Genomic DNA, 19,976 nt, shown 5'->3' on the forward strand with positions numbered 1-19,976 from the left:
TATTTGTGAGTTTGATAGGGGCAATAAAGTGCAGGATATGGAACATGATGCATATATTAGGTATATTATGAGACAAGTAGCAGAGCAACATGATGAACTCAAAAAAGATATGAAAAGAATGACGGAAACAATCACAAGAATGAAGGCTAATATGGAAGAATTGAATGAAGAGAGCGAGTTTCAAGAAAAGGAAAATTTTAAAAAAGTGGAGATTTTGAGCCAAACATGGCTAGTGGAACAAGCTGAAAAGTTAGAAATATATGAGGCTCAACGTGAGGAAATTACTGATAGGACGAGACACTTTATAGAAGGAAGAGCTGAACTGGGACAGGAGATTGAAAATTTTGGCACTGATATTCACGACTTGGGAGCTAAATTAATTGCAAAGGTTGATGCGTCTAACGCCCAACAAAATAGTTCTGAGTTGTGTGAAGCTGAAAAGGAGCTTATACGCCAAATTGAGGAGCTAAAATGGGAGAGTAAATCATTCGTCCATACTTGTATTGATGATGTCCATGTCGAGGAAAGCACTCTAGAGTCATGTGAGGAAGTAGATAATATTATATATGAAGACTCTAGTGTGTGTACATATGAGGATGTAAAGAGTAATACAATTCTAAAGTTAGGGTGTATTGGTCCTCATTCCATACATTTTTCAAAATTGTGCTTGGATGATGACATGGAAATCGAGTCATCTGAGCCTTTGGAGGAGCCAATGGATGAGGAACGGGGTGCTTACATTCTTGAATTCGTCGTGCCAGAGAGACAAAATTACATACCTCATTCGAAGGCCAAGAAGTGTAAAATGCGATATTGGTTGCTTGGCCCAATTAAATGTGTCTCACCGCCTCGGGAGCATAATAGAAAGCTTGAAGCCAAATTAGGGGCGCAATTCATAAGTTCGAGGTGGAGGCAAAAAGTAGTTCACGTCGTGCTGCGACGTTAAATTAGGCGCTTGTTGGGAGGCAACCCAGCTTTACTACCTTCTTTTATTTTTGTTTTTATTATATTATTTTTGTAGTGTCTGTTTTTATTTTGTAGGATTATGAACATAGGAAGAAAGTCATTGGAAGAGTGCAAAAACAAGCTAGATGGTGAGAACTAAGTGTGTGGTGCCCGCACAAAGGACCATCCATGGGAGAAGTCTGAGTACCCCGTGAGCTGCTATTGCTTCGGCCTTTGGTCTTTCAGGGAGTTTCTAGTTCACCCTTGTTATTTTTACGATATTTGTGCATTGAGGACACTGCACTATTTTAAGTGTGGGGTGGAAGATTCTCTATTCTTTCTATAGTATTATATTAGTATATTGTTAATTTTTTATCTTTTTATTGTTAGCTAGCTATTTATTTTTAATAGCATAGTTAGTAGAATTAATGGTGTAGTATAGTAGTAATAGTTTTAGTAGCTTAATTAAAAAAGATAAAAATAAAAATAAAATAGAAAACAATTGAGAAAAAAAATTGAAAATTTATTTTTTGGACTTTTCCCGACGATGGATCTCCTAGACAATTTTCTTGAGGGATTAAAGTCTAAACAAAAAAAATTAAAAAATTAAAAAATCCAAAAATATTTTTTTTTGTAGCAATAATTCCCTGTGATTTTTCTTTGTGCCTCGATTCTTTTCCATGGGATGTAGTTTGAACCGGATAAATTTTTTTCTTTGAGAATAGATTAGAGTTTAGAAAATAAATGGAGGAAGAAATATGAGATTCCTAGGGGCTCTTGACTTGTTTGATAGTAGCGTATTCAGGTTTTGGCATGTGTAGTGCCTTTCCTATGCTTTAAAAATTGATCATGAAGCCTTTATAAATTGGATAGCATGTTTTGTGGCACCTATTTCTCGTTTTCTTGACTTGTGTTCACTTTGCGCTTAATGCTCAATATCTCGTGGCTCCGTGAATACTTATATTGTTTGAGAGTCGGAATGTGATCGTCCTTAGTGAGTCATGTGCCATGTGTGGTGAGGTTTTTGTGTAGTCCATGTATTGTACTTGTGTCTAGAACTTGCCCGGTATGTGAGTTGAAGCGAAATTTGAGTTGATGCTCGGTTTGAAAAATGATTTTAGGCTTTCTTTGATCTTTTTGAGCTTATTGCTTATCATAAATAAAATTTATCCCTAGTTAACCAATTTGAGCCTATTGACTTTTATTTGGTATCCACATTACAAGCCTATGCCTTTTTTTGTTCTTAATTGACATTGGTTTGATCCTTTTACCTCTTAAAGCACTTTAATTGTGAAATGAATGCTAAAAGAAGTAAGAAGGGACTAAGTGTGGGGTGACTTTTGTGTGAAACCAATGAAAGAAAGAAGGGTGCACTTATTTTGTAAAATAATACACCACTATCGGAAATTAAAAAAGAAAAAAAAAAGAAGAAGAGAAAAATCTGGAAAAAAAGAAAGAAAAATATAGATGAATAAATTGTTGTCTTGTTCTTGCTAGTGGGTATGAATTAAAGTAGTGCTTAAAGAAAGAGAAAATATTGTTGGGGGTGATATTATTTGTGAAATTGAAGTGGTGTTGAAGAATTTGTGCTTAAGTTATTTGGTGTTGTGTTAAAGTGCTTAGGAGGTTGAGTCACTATTCCTAAAATATATCCTACCCGTCCCTTAGCCCACATTACAATCATGAAAAAGTCCTAATTGATTTTAGATCGAGCGAGCTTAGATTAGTAGAGATTTACATTAAGGGCAAGCCTATGGTACCAATTATATGCATGTGATTTCTTTTGTGAGAGTGAGCAATTGTTTTGATATATATGTGAGCATGAAATTCGAATGTGTGGATTGATTTTACTCTCTTTGCTTTTGTTATGAGGGCACATGATTTCACGAGGGATAGGTAGCATTATTAGACTTCTTTAGGATATTGGGTGTTCAAGCCATGAGTGTATTGTGACATTGAGTCGGTTTTTGAGCCTATGATTGTTATGAGCATGTTGTCTTTGTTTGAATATTTTTGAAGTATGGCATAAGTTAAAAGAAAGTGTATGTGATAACATATGCTAGAGTTTAATTGTTGCTATCAACCATGGTCATTGGTGGAGAGTACTCAAAGATAGAGTTATTTGTTGGTTGACTCGAGGACGAGCAACGTTTAAGTGTGGGGTGTTGATAATTGGCTTAATGTATGCATATTTTGATATATATCGCCTCACATTTTGCTCATGTCTCGATGATTTGAGATGTTTAATATGATTATTTGTGCTAAATTTTGGTATTTCTATGTGTAGAGATCATTCGGATGCAATTTGGGATGAAAGGGCGCGAATTGGAGCGAAATCGGGACAAAAACGCAAAAAGTGAAATTTGAGGGCCACAGCGAGCGTGGGGCGCTCACTGTGGCGCAATTTACAGTAGCCAAGAAATTTGAGCGCCAGGGCCAGCGCCCCACGCTGCCCTGGACGCTCAAGACGGGAAAGTGTCCTATTTCGCCTGGGACTTGGTTATTTCGATCCTACACGGTCCCAACTTGTATAAAAGGGGTCCTAAACCTATTTTGGAGAGGGAGGACGTTTTGAGAGGAAAACACAAGCACAAAGCCTCCGTGGAGGCCGAAATTCATCAAGTTCTATCTTTCTCTCACCAAACTTAGTAATTTTTATGTTTCTTTGTATGATTTGTTGTTTGGCTACCATGTCTATGTGGAGCTAAACTTCACGTTCTAGAGTTGTGGTTCTTTCATGACTATTGTTATTCGGATATTGATTTTGCCTTCTTGATTTATCATATGGGTTTATTTATTCAATCTTGCACTTAATTATTTAATTGCTTGATCACCAATTGAATACTATCTACGAATCTAGAATTGAACTCGAAAGTAGAAATTCTAGATTGCATATAGGATTGAGTAGAGCAAGTTCTTGAACTCGGGCATTGGAGAACGGATTCGTGGTTAGGATAGACATATACCTAATTGCCTTGCTTGGTTGATTTACGGGAATTATAAATGCGTTCTTGATGATTCTAACTCCATAGACATATAGGCGTTAGGTTAGCTTGAATAGGCGAGTAAGAACTCGACAGATTCTTATGAGCAATATTAACCCTGTCAACCAATAAACTAGATAAATTAGTCGGTCGATTCAATTGAAGAATACAATAGGATTGTTAGATAGCCCATAACCCTAGATCGTTTTCATTATATTGATATCATAAAAATCTGCTCTTTCTCTGTTCAAAGTTCATTATTTATATTTTTTATTTAATTAGTTTAGAATTAAATATTTTTAGGTTTAATTCTTGTTTAGATAATTAGGATAGTCTAATTTAGTTAATAGTTAATCACAAGTCCTCGTGGGTTCGACATCCGACTTTTAGTTACTTTATTACTTGACGACCGCGTATACTTGCGTGTGCGTTTGGCCGCAACATTATCCCATTCATTCTTATATGTTTGGTATTGTTTGTTTCTGCCTCACCACTTAAAATGAAAATAGTGACCTTAATTCACATCAAACACAATAAAATTCTTTAAATATAATACATTGTTTGATAAATTGGTTAAGTAAACTGCATGGAAGTGCGTTATTTGAGAATTTGGTAAGAAGTAACCTTATGCAATATTATCCCCAAGAAGGATGTATATTTCACTTAGAAAATTAAATCGTTCAGCCAAAATACAAATACAAATAGTTTCAAGAACTACTCCAACCAATTAGGAAGCTTTTGACCTTATAACACTAATAACTTGTATCAAATGTTGGTTTATTTATCTTTTGGTTGGTTGAAACATTAGATGTGGTTATTGTGCTATTAGCATGCATCTAGAAGATAGGGCTTATTCTCTAGCTTGCTAGTCCGGTATCAAGTCTCACAATGCTCTCAAATCTCAATAAGATCAGGACAAGTCGCTAAGTAATAAGTATTAACTATTGCAAACTTTAAGCATATAGATTGCTAAGCCTAATTTTAGATATAGTTTTTTGTAGTTCGAACTACACAAAAAATATGCCAACTAAAGACATACATGTCTGAAATTAGGCATTCAAACATGTATATCTGCAGTTTGTTAGTCACCAATTTTTGAACTTTAGTTACATCCCATTCATCCTGGTCTAATCCGAACAGATCTTGTTGAATGAATTGATCCATTGTTGTATGCCCTACTTCTTAGTAAATTTCTTCCTACTCAGACTCACCGTACTTCCTTTGACTACTTCTGAAATATAGTGAAAACATTTTGTTATGATGGAGAGTGGGGAGTGAAAAGACCAATGCAGCAGAGAACGAGTGCATGAATCGGAATCCACTTATTAAGACAGACGACCGAGAAAGAAAAACTCTGATGAAGTTGATTATAAAGCGACTAAATATTAAATACTTCGTAATGTTCGGCTAGAGGTCCTCCAATCAGCTATATGCGCACTTTCCCTGCACTTACACCATGTAAACCCCAAGCTACTATTAATTGAACATTTACTACTGATCTATACAACATTAAAATAATATATTAGACTCCAATCTACATTTTCTCTCCATCTTCTTCCTCCCCATTCTACCTAGCTTATGGTCAATACTTTTGTACAAGTTCAGTTTCCCGATCATCAAAAGCTTCACTATTGGCGTCGTTTGCTGTCAAATTTGATTTCGTTGAATTTCATTTGGTTTCACCGCATTCTGACCTCTCCTTTTTTTCATTAATAAGTTGGGTTCTATTGGCAAAATTTCTAGGGGACGAGATCGATAGGTAATCCAAATTTCTGATTAGTTAACAATTTATAATTGCTATTAGACAATTAACATACCAATTAATAATAACTTACAATTGCTATTAAATAATTAACGTGGAAGAGAGTGTTATCAATACTGTGTTCAAAATCAGATAAACAGATAAGCAAACAAATGTTAGTTCAATAAATAAATTATAAAATAATCCCGAGCCCACTGAATTCACAGTGTGTTCTTAAGGAATTTAATTCTCTCACTGTTGCCCAAGGTTATGGATTAATTCCCCCAGGATAGAACAGAATAACTATTCTGTGATAGCGGCACTACAAATCACAGAACTTCAGCGAACTCAACAAACGGAGCAAATCACACTTGACACTTATATTTATTTAAAAAATAATGCAACAATGTAGAAAAGAGGGGAGAAGATTTAAGATTTTTCATACCTTAAAAATGAGGCCAAGCCTCTAAATTTATAGACAAAGGAATGGTGATATGGAGAGGTGCAATCCAAAAGGTGCCTCTTCCATTTTCCATTCACACCCTTTAAAGAAAAAACGCAACAATCCCCCACATAAATAAAAAATAGACATATGTGAAAAAACATGCATGAAAATACTGTGTAATTCGCAAATAAGGATTAATTGCATCTGGATAAGTAGATTTCCCTTTGAATTTTTCGTAGTGAACTTATGTCGGATATACTCGGTCAATCGGTAGATTTGATATCTTTGAACCGTCGAGCTTTGGTGTATACCTAGACACCATAAGTCACACAATCAATCCTTAACCGTCTTTGGTTCTCACGGTTGTGTTCATTTCAACCATGAACACCGCCTGGTTTCATGAGTGCTTAGAGAATGGGCCTTTACTTTTATTCCCCTTAAAGCGGCTTATACTTCACACTCACATAGGTGATTTCTAAACGTGTAATCCTATAGACACACTATCTGGTCATATCCTGCCAGACTTAGCAAATCATTAAAAAGCTTTAAACTTTATTAACTCATCAAAAAGCCTTAATGCTTTACCTTGATTTCTGAACATTATCTTCATCACGAGAATGGGTTGTGTTATTTGACAATGTTGAACCATCATTCATAATTTTATTTGATCTCTTTGAACCTAGCTCTTTGGATCTCCAGTCTGTTAGGTAGAGTTACCGCCATGATGACTTATCCTAGGCCTTAGCCCCATTCCCTTTGATGATCTTTCAACTGCCTCTCTAGATAGGCCTTTTGTAAGTGGATCTGACACGTTATCTCTTGACTTTACGTAGTCAATCGTGATAACACCACTAGAGAGTAGTTATCTAACGGTATTGTGTCTCCGTCGAATGTGACGAGATTGTCTCGTTATACATAACGCTCCATGCCCTGCCTATTGCCGCTTGACTATCACAATGTATACATATAGGTGTCAAAGGTTTGGGCCAAAATAGAATATCTTCCAAAAAATTTCGGAGCCATTCAGCTTCTTCACCGGCCTTGTCTAAGGCTATAAACTCAGCCTCCACTGTAGAGCGGTCAATGCACAGCTGTTTAGACGATTTCCAAGACATCGCTCCTCCACCGACTGTTTAGAATCGGTTGAACCGGTGATCTAATTTGCATCACTATACCCCTCTATTATTGCGGGATACTTATTGTAGTGCAAAGCATAATTTGGAGTATATTTCAAATACCTCAAAACTCGTTTCATTGACATGAAAGTTCAATGCAAACTTTCTTATGTTGTAGACTAATACGTCTCGACTTTCGATTGCATATCAAATTATTGACTACACTTAATATAGTAATAATATATTATAACAAGAGGTGGAATGATTGGCATCAATTGTGGCCACAACCTTTTAATATATAACACATTTATCAATCACTCCGCCATTTTCAAGCATTTGTATGTTATTTATTCATACGCCTATATGATTATACAAATTATAACACCTCTATTCATGAAACAAATCTAACTTGCAATGGATTTTGGTCATGTTCATCGGTTGTTTCACCTCATTATATACCAAATTATTCGTTCATGAACGGTCATGTTTATACCAAATATATAAATGCACTTTTCATGAAAAGTCATAGCCTTCCAGGTGACACCTTTTCATAAAGAGCTAAACATTATAAATGTTCAAGAAAGAACAAATTATTTCTGGAACGACATGTAAACAACTTTGGAATTTGTAGTTTCATCACTAGTCATCACTAATACTGAACAAGTAATGAATTCACCGACTACCGTTTCAATATCCCTAAGGATTCGTGGGGTTCGAAGAATTATATCATCTAATTCTTCTAGATAATATATACATCCCGTCTAGCATTAGCTTTTGTTATGCATAAGCTTCATGCCCCCACATTTCACATGTTTCATGTGCCTTTTGTATCAACATATAATTCATATATAAGCAAAAAACGACTACATAATTTAGAGTATTCTTAATGTAAATACACTACTTTGAAACCATTTGACAACATTTTCTAGTCAAATTTTACATGTCATTATTTGAGTGTTTGTTTTAGTCCGTAAAGTGACTTAACAAGTCGACACACCTTCTTTCTTTTCCAGGAACCACGAACCTTTCAGGTTGTTCCATATAAATTTCTTCCTCCAAATCTCTATTTAAGAAGGTTGTCTTTTACGTCCATCTGATGGATTTCAAGGCCATATACGGTTGTTAACGCTATTACCATCCGAATAGATGTAATTCTCGTTACGGGTGAGTATGTGTCAAAGTAATCAAGACCTTCTCGTTGTCTTAATCCTTTGGCAATCAATCTTGCCTTATATTTGTCAATAGTACCATCAGCTTTCATTTTTCTTTTGAAAATCCACTTAGAACCCAAAGGTTTATTTTTTGGAGGAAGATCAACCAATTCCCAAGTATGATTACTTAATATGGGTTCTATCTCACTATTGACTACCTCTTTCTAACATTGTGCTTTCGAGCAAGACATTGCTTCTTTAAATGTTTGAGGCTCACTTTCCAACAAGAATGTTAGAAAATCTAGTCCAAAGGAAGTAGTTGTCTTTTGACGTTTATTACATCTTGGATTCACCTCATTAGGTGTACTTTCCTTTTCTTCTTCCCGAGGTCGCTTTGATATTTTACTAGACAACTCACATTCCTTTTTATACAGATAAATATTCTCAAGGAATTCAGCATTATCTGAGTCGATTACCTTAATAATATGAATGTCGGGATTTTTTGATTTATGAACCAGAAAATGATATGCCTTACTATTTGTTGCATATCCTATGAAAATGCAATCAATATTTTCTGGTCCGATCTTTACCCTTTTGGGTTTAGGAACTTGCACTTTAGCCAAGCACCCCCCACGCTTTAAAATATTTTAAGTTGGGCTTCCTTCCTTTCTATTTTTCATATGAAATGGATTGCGTTTTGCTGTGGGGAACTCGATTGAGTATTTGGTTAGCTGTAAAATTAGCTTCCCCCCCTCCCACAAGTTCTGGGGTAAACAAAACTTATCAACAATGCACTCATTATCTCCTTTAAGGTTCTAATCTTTCTTTCCACAATTCCATTAGATTGCGGTGACTAAGTCGTTGTCGTTTGATGAATAATACCATATTCCAAACATATTTCTTCAAAGGGAGAGTCACATTCAATGCCACAACCACATGAATTGTTGTTTGTATCACGATAGAGCCAGAATTAATAAATGGTAAAGTTTTTAATCTTCAAACCAATCTGACACAACCAGAATTAATAAACAATGAAGTTTTTAATCTTCAAACCGAATGGTATCTGATACAACCAGATCTAATAGACGGTGAAATTTTTTAATATTCAAACCGAGTAATATGTGACATAATCAAATTTAATAAACAGTGAAGTTTTTAATCTTCAAACCGAATATTAAATTGGAGTAAAAAATTACTAAGATTTTAATCTCCAAAACGAGTATAAAATTACTTAGAATTTATTCCGGCAAATGAGTAGAAAGTCACGAAGACTTTAATCTCAACGAACGAGTGAAAAGTCACGCAGATTTTAATCTGAAAGCAAGAGTAGAAAATTACGAAGATTTTATTCCCCATAACGGGTGTAGAAAATCACGAGAATTTTAATTCCCTTTCCAAATGATTTTCCAACTAAACCGTTATAATACTTTAAACAGTTTGATCTCTTTCTCTAATCAAACACATATATGTTCATCTTTACATATATTATATTCATGATCTCAAGAATATTTTCAAGTATTAGTGTAAGCATAATTCATATCTTACAATCTTGAAAATAATGTCACATAATTTCATGCATGCTATTAGATTTTATACCAATTAATATATTTTATGGCATGCAACTAAAATATACTTTGAGATCATCACATAATAAACATCTACCCTAACATTTGCAAAATTAAATTTTATAAATTAGAAGGGTAGGAAATTTATAAAATTGAGTAAAGAAAGTAGAACCCGATTTTGAGGCCAACGTATAATGCCACCACGAGTAACAATCTTTACCATAAACTAATTCAGTGATGAATTTCCCAAGCCAACCGTTCCTTTGGCCATTAAATGTGTACTTATGTAATGACCGGAGAATTAAAATTTCATCCATTTTGCTTTTTACTGTGCTTTCGCAAATATTGATAATGCGTGAATTGTTGTATCACTGGGTGAAATAAAATACTGGCTGAAAATTGTTGAAAATCCACGTAACTGTTTGCAATGGGCAAAGGTTTTTCAAACCTCCCATTTATTCCACACCATGCCAACTAATTTCTGTTGAAGTCCACGAAAAATTGATTGAAGTTCTGTGGATATTGGTTTTATTAACCATGTTTTTCGTATCAATCTTTCAAAAAACATCAATGACAGCCACTATACCTTTGACTTGGGGTCAAATCATGTCATCAACCAACTGAATGCCACGATTAGATTTCAAAAATGTCGGCTTCTTCATGCTAAATTAGAATGGCTATTTCAACTTGCCATCTTGTTTGCTAAAATTTCTTTACAGGCAATAACCCATCAGATATTGTGAATGTGGTGACTGTTCACGCTACCAAAAGATGCAACAATATTGTCACTGCTTTCTTTGTTGTATTCCGATATAATTCTCATATCCTCTGCACGAAGAATATGAATCAGATGAAATCTATAGAATTTCGTCAAACACGACACACAATTATAATTTCCTTTAGAAATAGTCTTTGTGACTTCATGGTACGTAATTTCTGTCCAACAAATGAAAAGATATTTTCGGGTGGAACCGCCGCGGATCCGTATGAGAAACCGGTGAAATCGGTGACTCACAAACATTCCTTTTCTTTCCCAGGGAATAGTTGGAGAAGATTTAAGAATTTCCCTCGTAATTCATACGGTATCGTCGTTGCTATATAAAGGCTTAGACAAAATTAAATACCAATAAAGGCAACCATTTAAACTCCGTAGAGTATCTGAGAACTCCAAACATTGCCTTTACCTCTGTCGATCATCAGATATACTCCTGTAATTCTATTAAATTCCTTAAGATTGTTGGTAATCTTGTGTTCAAAATCAGAAAATCAGATAAGCAAACAAACGTTAGTTCGATAAATAAATTGTAAAATAATTTCGAGCCCACTGAATTCACAGTGTGTCCTTAAGAAATTGAATTCCCTCACTGTTGCCCAAGGTTATGGATTAATTCCTCCCAGGATAGAACGGAATAACTATTCTGTGATAGCGGCACTACAAATCACAGAACTTCAACGAACTCAACAAACGGAGCAAATCACACTTGACACTTATATTTATTTAAAAAATAATGCAACAATGTAGAAAAGATGAGAGAAGATTTCAGATTTTCCATATCTTAAAAATGAGTCCAAGCCTCTAAATTTATAGACAAAAGAATGGTGATACGAAGAGGTGCAATCCAAAAGGTGCCTCTTCCATTTTCCATTCACACCCTTTAAAGAAAAAACGCAACAGAGAGATCTGTACATCTCAACTATGTATAAACTACGGTAAAAGTTCCATTTACAACCATAAAAAATTTTAAAGCTTTAAATTTAAAAGTTGAGTTTTACAAAATTGTTATCTGTGTGATTGGGCGTTATTTGAAACAATTGAGAATATTCTTTGAAGTTTATATCTTGATTTTGAGGGAGTTTTCTAAAGATTCGTGTTGGTTTTGGTTGAAATTTTAGATTGAAACTTGAAGAAGAAGACATAAATAAATTGTATATATATATTGTATATCAGGGACATGAATGACATACAAAATATATATAATTAATTTAATTATATACAATATATATATATATATATATATATATATATATACACACACACACAAAAAGTTATATGTAAATTATTATTTTTCGACGAATTTTGTACAACAAAAAATTATATGTAAGTTGTATATAAGCCGTATGTAAATTGTAGCTTTTGATCGAATTCTGTTTTATATATATATAAAAATTAGCCTATCATTTAGGCTAAATGAATATCTTAATTATGAGAAACAAAAATTAAATAGTACCTGAGACTGCCGAAGTTGTGGCCAAGTAACTTTTTCTAATTTTATTTCCAATAAAAACTGAATACAAAGATGTTTTTACACAGAGAGAGAGAGAGAGAATTCCTAAAATCTGGCTGAAGAAAGCCTGCCTCTAACTATGAATTTCATATCCTTATATAATGGATCTCTAACAAAAACGGACAAAATAAAATAGTAAAATGGCCGACAAAATAATTACATTATGGCCGATAAGATAAAAAGGAAAAAGTAATAAAAACAAACAACTTTCAAAGAGTTGATTCTTCTTTATTAGAAGGTCCCACCGCTTTATTGAAGTCTTTTATTTCCATTATCCCAATAATTCTGAGAGATGGGGTCATGTGTTACTGAACTTTTCTTTGCCTTTATTGTTTTGTGGTGTAGAAGATTCTTCTACTCCTTCCTTTATTTTGGTCAGAAATTCTTTAATTTCTTCTAAACTAATCTGTTCATGTTGGCTTCCTTGGGCTTCTCCTGCCATATAGGTTTCTTCATCTGTAGTATTACCTATTGATGCCATTGACACGTCATCTGGCATTTCAACTTCAAAATTCCTTATTAGATCTTTCTTTATTTCTTCAAAATAAGAAGCAATAATTTCCTCCTTAGAAACATCTTCTTTTTTTTTCATTTGAAGCTTTCTAGTAAGCTGCTGAAATGGACTTAATTCTTCCACTTTGACATTTGTCATTTCCTATTTGCTATAAGCTTCAATTTTTTTCTGGATATTCTCAATAATTTCTTGACCATAAATTTTTCCTTGCTGGTCTCATTGAAGTAATTTATTCCAGAATTTTGTATAAAAAACTCTGTTTAAACATGGGAATCCCTCTATGGTTTGATTTACTTCTACATCCCATTTCATAATCTATGGAATAGAGAATTCTATAAAGAAGTACAATGTAGCTATGCCATCGAAAAAGATATTATCTTTTTGTAAAGCAATAATTTTGGGAGATATATCCACCTACTGAGTATATAAACTCTTAAAAATTGGCGAAAGTATTTCTAAAGATGGACCATATGATATTTTACAGAACCAATTTGGTATCTGTTGTTCAAACAAATTGGAATATAATTTTATGAACTAAGAGTATTTCCTATTAGGGTTCTCATATAATAAAATTTTATTAAAACTTTCACTATAATCCCAGTAATTGAACTTCACCGAGACTTTCTGTTCTAGATCAGTATATTTTCTCTCCTTTAATGTACTCATTCCCCATTCATTTGAGGCTACTAAAAATCTTTAAATGAAAAAATGAGATGTTTCTAAAAAGGAAATTATTGCTTCTTATTTTGAAGAAATAAAGAAAGATCTAATAAGAAATTTTGAAGTTGAAATGCGAGATGACGTGTCAATAGCATCAATAGGTAATACCACAAATGAAGAAACTTGTATGGCAGGAGAAGCCCAAGGAAGCCAATATGAATATGTTAATTTAGAAGAAATTGAAGAATTTCTGACCAAAATGACGGAAGGAGTAGAAGAATCTTCTACACCATAAAACAATAAAGGCAAAGGAAAAGTTCAGTGGCACAAGACCCCATCTCTCATAATTATTAGGGTAATGAAAATAAAAGACTTTAATAAAGCGTTGGGACCTTCTGATAAAGAAGAATCAACTTTTTAAAAGTTGTTTGTTTTTATTACTTTTTCCTTTTTATCTTGTAGGCCATAATGTAATTATTTTGTCGGTCATTTTACTATTTTGTTTTGTCCGTTTTTGTTAGAGATCCATTATATAAGGATCTGAAATTCATAGTTAGAGTCAGGCTTTTCTTCAGTCAGATTTTAGGAACTCTCTCTCTCTCTGTAAAAACATCTTTGTATTCAGTTTTTATTGGAAATAAAATCAGAAAAGGTCACTTGGCCACAACCTCAGCAGTCTCAGGTACTATTTAATTTTAGTTTCTCATAATTAAGATATTCATTTAGCCTAAATGATAGGCTAAATAAGTATTGTGTTGAACTTATATATACTAGTCTATTCTTAAAACATGTTTCGTTGCTAGTCTTATACTGTGTCACCCAGTGGTTTTGAGGTTTGAGACTGTAGAGCCCAGACAGTCTAACAGTTCAGGCAGTAAACCTTGGTTATGACAACATAACTGGTAGTTCTTAAGACTCATATTAGCCAGGTGGGCGTTGAGAGAGTCATGAGGAGGATCGTGGTTTAACGTTTGCTTGACATGACTGTGGCTTGACAGGGCTGGTGTCTCAATAAAATATTATCCTGTAGTTCCATTGAAGCGATTCGGTCTTAACTTATGTGTGTGTGTGTGTGTGTGTGTGTGTGTGTGTGTGTGTGTGTGTGTGTATATATATATATATATATATATATATATATATTAATTATAAATAACTTTTGTTACTTTTTGTGCATAAGAAAACCTAATTAAACGGATAGATATTATTCATTTTATATATATATATATATGGAAAAACCCCTTATTAAATGTAGGAAATGTTACCTCTTATAACAAAGGTATATACTTTATTTATTATAAACTAAAATTATTTTAAAATATTATTTTCTATAGCTACCTTTTATATTTTGTAGAAAATAGGTATTTATGGTATATACTACCATTGATGCATAAAATACGCTATTTATGTTTTTTCTCTCTCTTTTTTCAATTAACACATTATTATCTCTCATATTTTTTCTTCCTTCTCTCTCTTCAGGCAACTCAAGATACACGCCCTAGTATTGATGGTCGACGAGACATTAGAATCTCTCTCTCTTCGAAACAAACTCAAGATACATGCCCTAGTATTGATGGCCGATAAGACATTAGAATAGAGTAGAAGGCAGCCAGGAAACAAAAAAGAGTGAATTTTTCGAACGGAAAGGAGCAATGTGATGAACTCTTATCATAAATTTGTTATACGGATCCGACGAACTTTCTTCTCTTCTTAGTCGGAAAACGCCATCTCCGACGAACTTTCTTCTCTTTTTTGCTAGTTAGTCACATACAATGATACAAAATACAATATATTTTCTACAAATTCACTCAAATACATCGTATTTTTGTATAAATATATTTTTTTTGCTTGTATTTATATATTTTGAAGGTCTGTATTTTTTTAATAATTGAATACACATGTATTCATGCATATTGTACATACAGTATGCATGAATACAAGATATAAATATTGAAATACACTGAATACAAATATTAAAATAGAACAGAATATAAACAGTGAATACATTTAATTTTATAATATAATAAAATACAGTAAAATACATTGAATACAAATAGAAATACAGTGAATACAACCAATGAAATATGTTGAATACAACAGTAGTAACATGTATTAGGAATAACTAAAATATTGTTAACACAAATACATTTGAATACTCTAAATATAAAATAGTGAATACAATAAATACAAACATTGAATCTAATGAATGCAACAGTAAAAAAATATATATTGAAACACACTAAATACAAAAGCTAAATATAACTGAAAAATCATTCTAATTAATTTGGTTGATAATGAGGCATGTTAGAATTGATTTTGTTGAGTTATATTAGGAGTGTATCACGCTAATTAATATTATTTCCGTTACTAGACAGCTGGACATACCTATTTTTAAGGTGATTGTCGTTATTGTATTCATGAATACATGGTGCGAATGCATGTGAATACATGCACGTACAACTGGACTGCCCTGATTTTTAGACGCTTTTTGCTGCTATATTCATGAATACAGCAGCGCGAATACAACAAATACACTACCGTAACAACTAAATAGTAGATATGGGATGTAATTATGTATATGGCAGCTATAGGAAGTTAATAGCCACTAAACAATAGTGGTTTCTGAAAATTCCTCACACAACAACATGAATATAGCGAATACACTACCGTAATAATTGAATAGAAACTATGAGGAGTAATTATGTATATGGTAGCTATAGGAAGTTAATAGAAGAATTAACCCAAATAACAGCCCACTCAATCGCTTAAACTAAAAATAACCGATTGAGGTATTATATATGCATAATTTATATATTATATATGTATAATTATGTATAATCAACGTATAAACTATGTATATGGTTAGAAAAAGTAAACAATGAATATGGTCGGCTATTTGTATAAATATCCCAAGTTAATAGCCACTAAACAATAGTGGTTTCTCAAAAGAGATTTTTACCTCCCTATACTACATATGAAACTTAATTACCTTTCCCAATCAAGTTTTAACTTAATTACATGGTCATATATAATTTATCAATTATATACAAATTAGTTTTAAACGAGTATCCCTTGATTGTAGCCTTTTAATTTAGTAAATCCCTAAAAATCCTCACAATTCCTTAATTATCCACACAAACCCCGATCTTTCTAAAGGATTTTCTTCTTTCTCTCTTTGAAATCAACCCTATTTTTACACCGATTTCTACAATATTTTTTTCTTCCAAAGCACATAATTTTCTCTAACAATGGCGAAAAAAGGGATTAATTTTTTATCGATTTGAATTTTGCCATGGCTGGAGTTTGGAGCTTTTCCGGACTTCCCTTTTTCTTGTTGGTGTTTCGATGGCGGGTTAGCAATAGATGTATATTAATTATTTGGTTGTATTGTTCGAATTGAAATTGTCAATCAATAAATTTTGAAGGTGTTTGACTCTCCACCATTGACAGTCATTAAAAAGTTTCGAAGTTTGAATTTGAATTCGGACTTTCAAAAAATATTGTTTGTTTGGATTGGGTGTTATTGCAAACGATTGGAAATATTCTATGGAGTTTATATCTTAATTTTGAGGGTATTTGGTGAAGATTAGATTTGATTTGGCTGGATTTTCATATTGAAATTTGAAGAAGAAGCAGAAGAACACACCATATACAAAATATATATAAATTATATACAAAATACATACAAATGACATTGTAACGACCCGTCCGGTCGTTTTGAGTATTACAGCCCCGTTCCCCCATTTACTGCTTATCTTGTGTTCAATTATAATTTTGTGACTCATCAGAGAGGTTTCACAATGAATTGGAACACTTAGTTTCAAGATTTAAAGCTTAAGTTGAAATAGTTGACCGGATGTTGATTTATGTGTAAACGACCCTGGAATAGAATTTTGATGACTGCAATAGCTCCGTATGGTGATTTTGGACTTAGGAGTGTATCCGAAAAATTATTTGGAAACCCATAGTTAAATTAGGCTTGAAATGGCGAAAATATGAAGTTTAAGTTTGGAAGTTTGACCGGGAAGTTCACTTTTTGATATTGGGGTCGGAATCCGATTCTAAAAATTAGAATATGTATGTTATGTCATTTATGACTTGTGTGTAAAATTTGAAGTCAATCAGACTTGATTTGATAAGTTTCGGCATCGAATATAGAAGTTAAAATTTTTTAGTTTTATTAAATTTGAATTACGGTGTGATTCATCGTTTCTATGTTGTTATATGTGATTTGAGGCCTCGAATAGGTCCGTAATATATTTTGGGATTTGTTGGTATATTCAGACGGGGTCCCGAGGGGCTCGGGTGAGTTTCGAGGTGGTTTCAGACCATTTTTAATTGCTGATTTTTGTCTACAGAGGTGTGCATCGCGATCGCGAACATTTGGTCGCGTTCGCGAAGAGCAAGCAGCAGTTTGGGGCCTTGTGAATGGCGATCGCGGAAGCTCTTTCGCGATCACGTAGAACAAAATCTCTATTGCACTTATCCGATTTTTGAAGCTTATATCTCGCAATCTATTAGGAATTTGGAGATGATCCAAAAATGAAAGTTGTAGCCCTTTATGTCTAGTTTTCAAAAAATTAAATCATTTGTTATTTGGAGTTTTGTACAAAACGTTATAAGCATTATACTAGAGGCTATCTGGAAGAGTTGGGGAGTTTGTTCTTCGCTATCGCGATTGGTTTTCCGCGATCGCGAAGGGGAAATTTTGGGCTGGAAAATTTTGTGCTTTGCGATCGCGAAGAGTAAATGCCTGTACATAAGCTGTATTTCAAAGTTTCAGCCATTTTAACATATTTGAAACTATGGAGCTCGGATTGAAACGATTTTTGAGGCGATTTTCGCCATATGGATTGGGGTAAGTGATTCTAACTCAGTTTTGGTTAAATTACATAAATATATTGTTATTTTCATCATTAAATTAGTGCTTTGGGTTTAAAATGATAGAAAATTTTATAGACTTTAATTGAGAATTTGAAGGCCGAGTTGTGGTCGAATTTGAGTAATTTTGGTATGGTTGGATTCGTGGTTGAATGGGTTGTCGGATTTTGTGAGTTTTGTTGGATTCCGAGACGTGGGCCCCACTGGCAATTTTTGAGTGTAATTTCAGCTTTTGTGGGAAAATTAGTATTTTCATATGGAATTAATTCTTATAATTTGTGTTGACTGAATCGAATTAATTGTGACTAGATTCGAGCCATTTGAAAGTTTATACGCGCATAATGGAATTTCTGGAGCATTGTTTAGCTTACTCGATATTGGACTCGGCTTGTTCGAGGTAAGTAACACTTCTAAACTTGGAGTATGAACCCTGACTATACGCGTTATGTGTCGAGGTGACGCACATGCTAGGTGACAGACGTGTGGACGTGCACCGTGTGGATTGTGACTCAGTTATTTCTCTGGTACTGTGTAGCTACCTAATCTTATTTGTATCTATGAAATCTCTACGTGCTAGAGTAATTGAGCTGTGATCCATGTTAGAAATCATGTCTAGGCTACATGCTTATTCTGTTGGGACCCACTGAGGTCATTACTGTTGTTGAGTTGTTTGCTTACATTGCAATTCATACTGAGTCATGTTCATTCATTTCATTTCATATCTCAGTCTCTGTTGCTATATATTGACACATCATATCATCATTGTTGGGCTAGTTTCATGGCATTGTGGACCCGAGAGGCTGGAGAGATTGATGACTAAGTGAGACCGAGGGCCTGATTGTGAAGTTATTGATACTATGGCACGTGAGTTGTCCTTGTGGATCCAGATATTTGTACTATAGCACGTGAGTTGTCTGTGCGGATCCAGATATTTATACTATAGCATGTGAGTTGTCCGTGCAGCACGTGAGTTGCTCGTGCAGTTTATAGCGCTTGGGCTGAAGGAGCCCCTCCGGAGTCTGTACACACCCCCAGTGAGCGCAAGTACCTACTGAGTGTGAGTGCCGAGCGATTGGAAGAATTGAGTGACTGTGAGGACTAGTGACTGGGAGGATTGAGTCAATTGATACTCTGAGATTATGCATATGGTTTTATCACTGAGTTGTATTGCATTCGACATGCACATTTGTCATATAGGCATAAAGATGCATTTTCCTCATGTTTTATGACATTGCGTCATTCATGACTTCATATACGCATTGACATATAGTCATAGAGATGTACTTTCCACATGCTATTTGAAAATGAAACATTTACCTGTTGAAAGTTTTGGAAAAATCACAGTTTTACAAACGTATTCATATTTTGGTAATTTCGGTAAAAGATTTGGGTTTTTACTGTTATACTTGAAAAGAAAATATTTATTTTTCAGAATTGTATACGAGCTGAGCATGTTATTATTGAGCTATTTCTTGTACCATCTTTATCATATTGCTATGAATCATTGCTGGTTATTGGAGTTGGACCCTGACCCTTATCCCAGCTCGTCATTACTTTCAACCTAAGGTTAAATTTGTTACTTATTGAGTACGTACATGGGGTTGGTTGTACTCATACTGCACTTCTGCACCTTGTGTACAGATTTCTGATGGTGATGTAGCTGTGTACGGCGGGAGCTGGATCTGAAGATGTA

The 19,976-nt window shown here is 33.9% G+C and overlaps 2 long non-coding RNA genes across 2 annotated transcripts; one reads left to right on the plus strand and one right to left on the minus strand.

The window, feature by feature from the left end:
* Positions 1–10,050: 10,050 nt before the first annotated feature.
* LOC104115404 (uncharacterized) lies at positions 10,051–12,255 on the minus strand. Its single transcript, XR_690597.4, has 2 exons — positions 12,175–12,255; positions 10,051–10,774 (listed from the first exon to the last, which is right to left on the minus strand). It is a non-coding gene; the product is annotated as an uncharacterized lncRNA (long non-coding RNA).
* A 1,523-nt stretch (positions 12,256–13,778) lies between these two features.
* Positions 13,779–15,295, plus strand: LOC138906554 (uncharacterized). The gene is made up of 2 exons (XR_011413998.1): positions 13,779–14,087; positions 14,882–15,295. It is a non-coding gene; the product is annotated as an uncharacterized lncRNA (long non-coding RNA).
* The last annotated feature ends 4,681 nt before the right edge of the window (positions 15,296–19,976 follow it).

The sequence above is a fragment of the Nicotiana tomentosiformis genome, chromosome 2, assembly GCF_000390325.3.
Source record: "Nicotiana tomentosiformis chromosome 2, ASM39032v3, whole genome shotgun sequence".
NCBI lineage: Eukaryota > Viridiplantae > Streptophyta > Magnoliopsida > Solanales > Solanaceae > Nicotiana > Nicotiana tomentosiformis.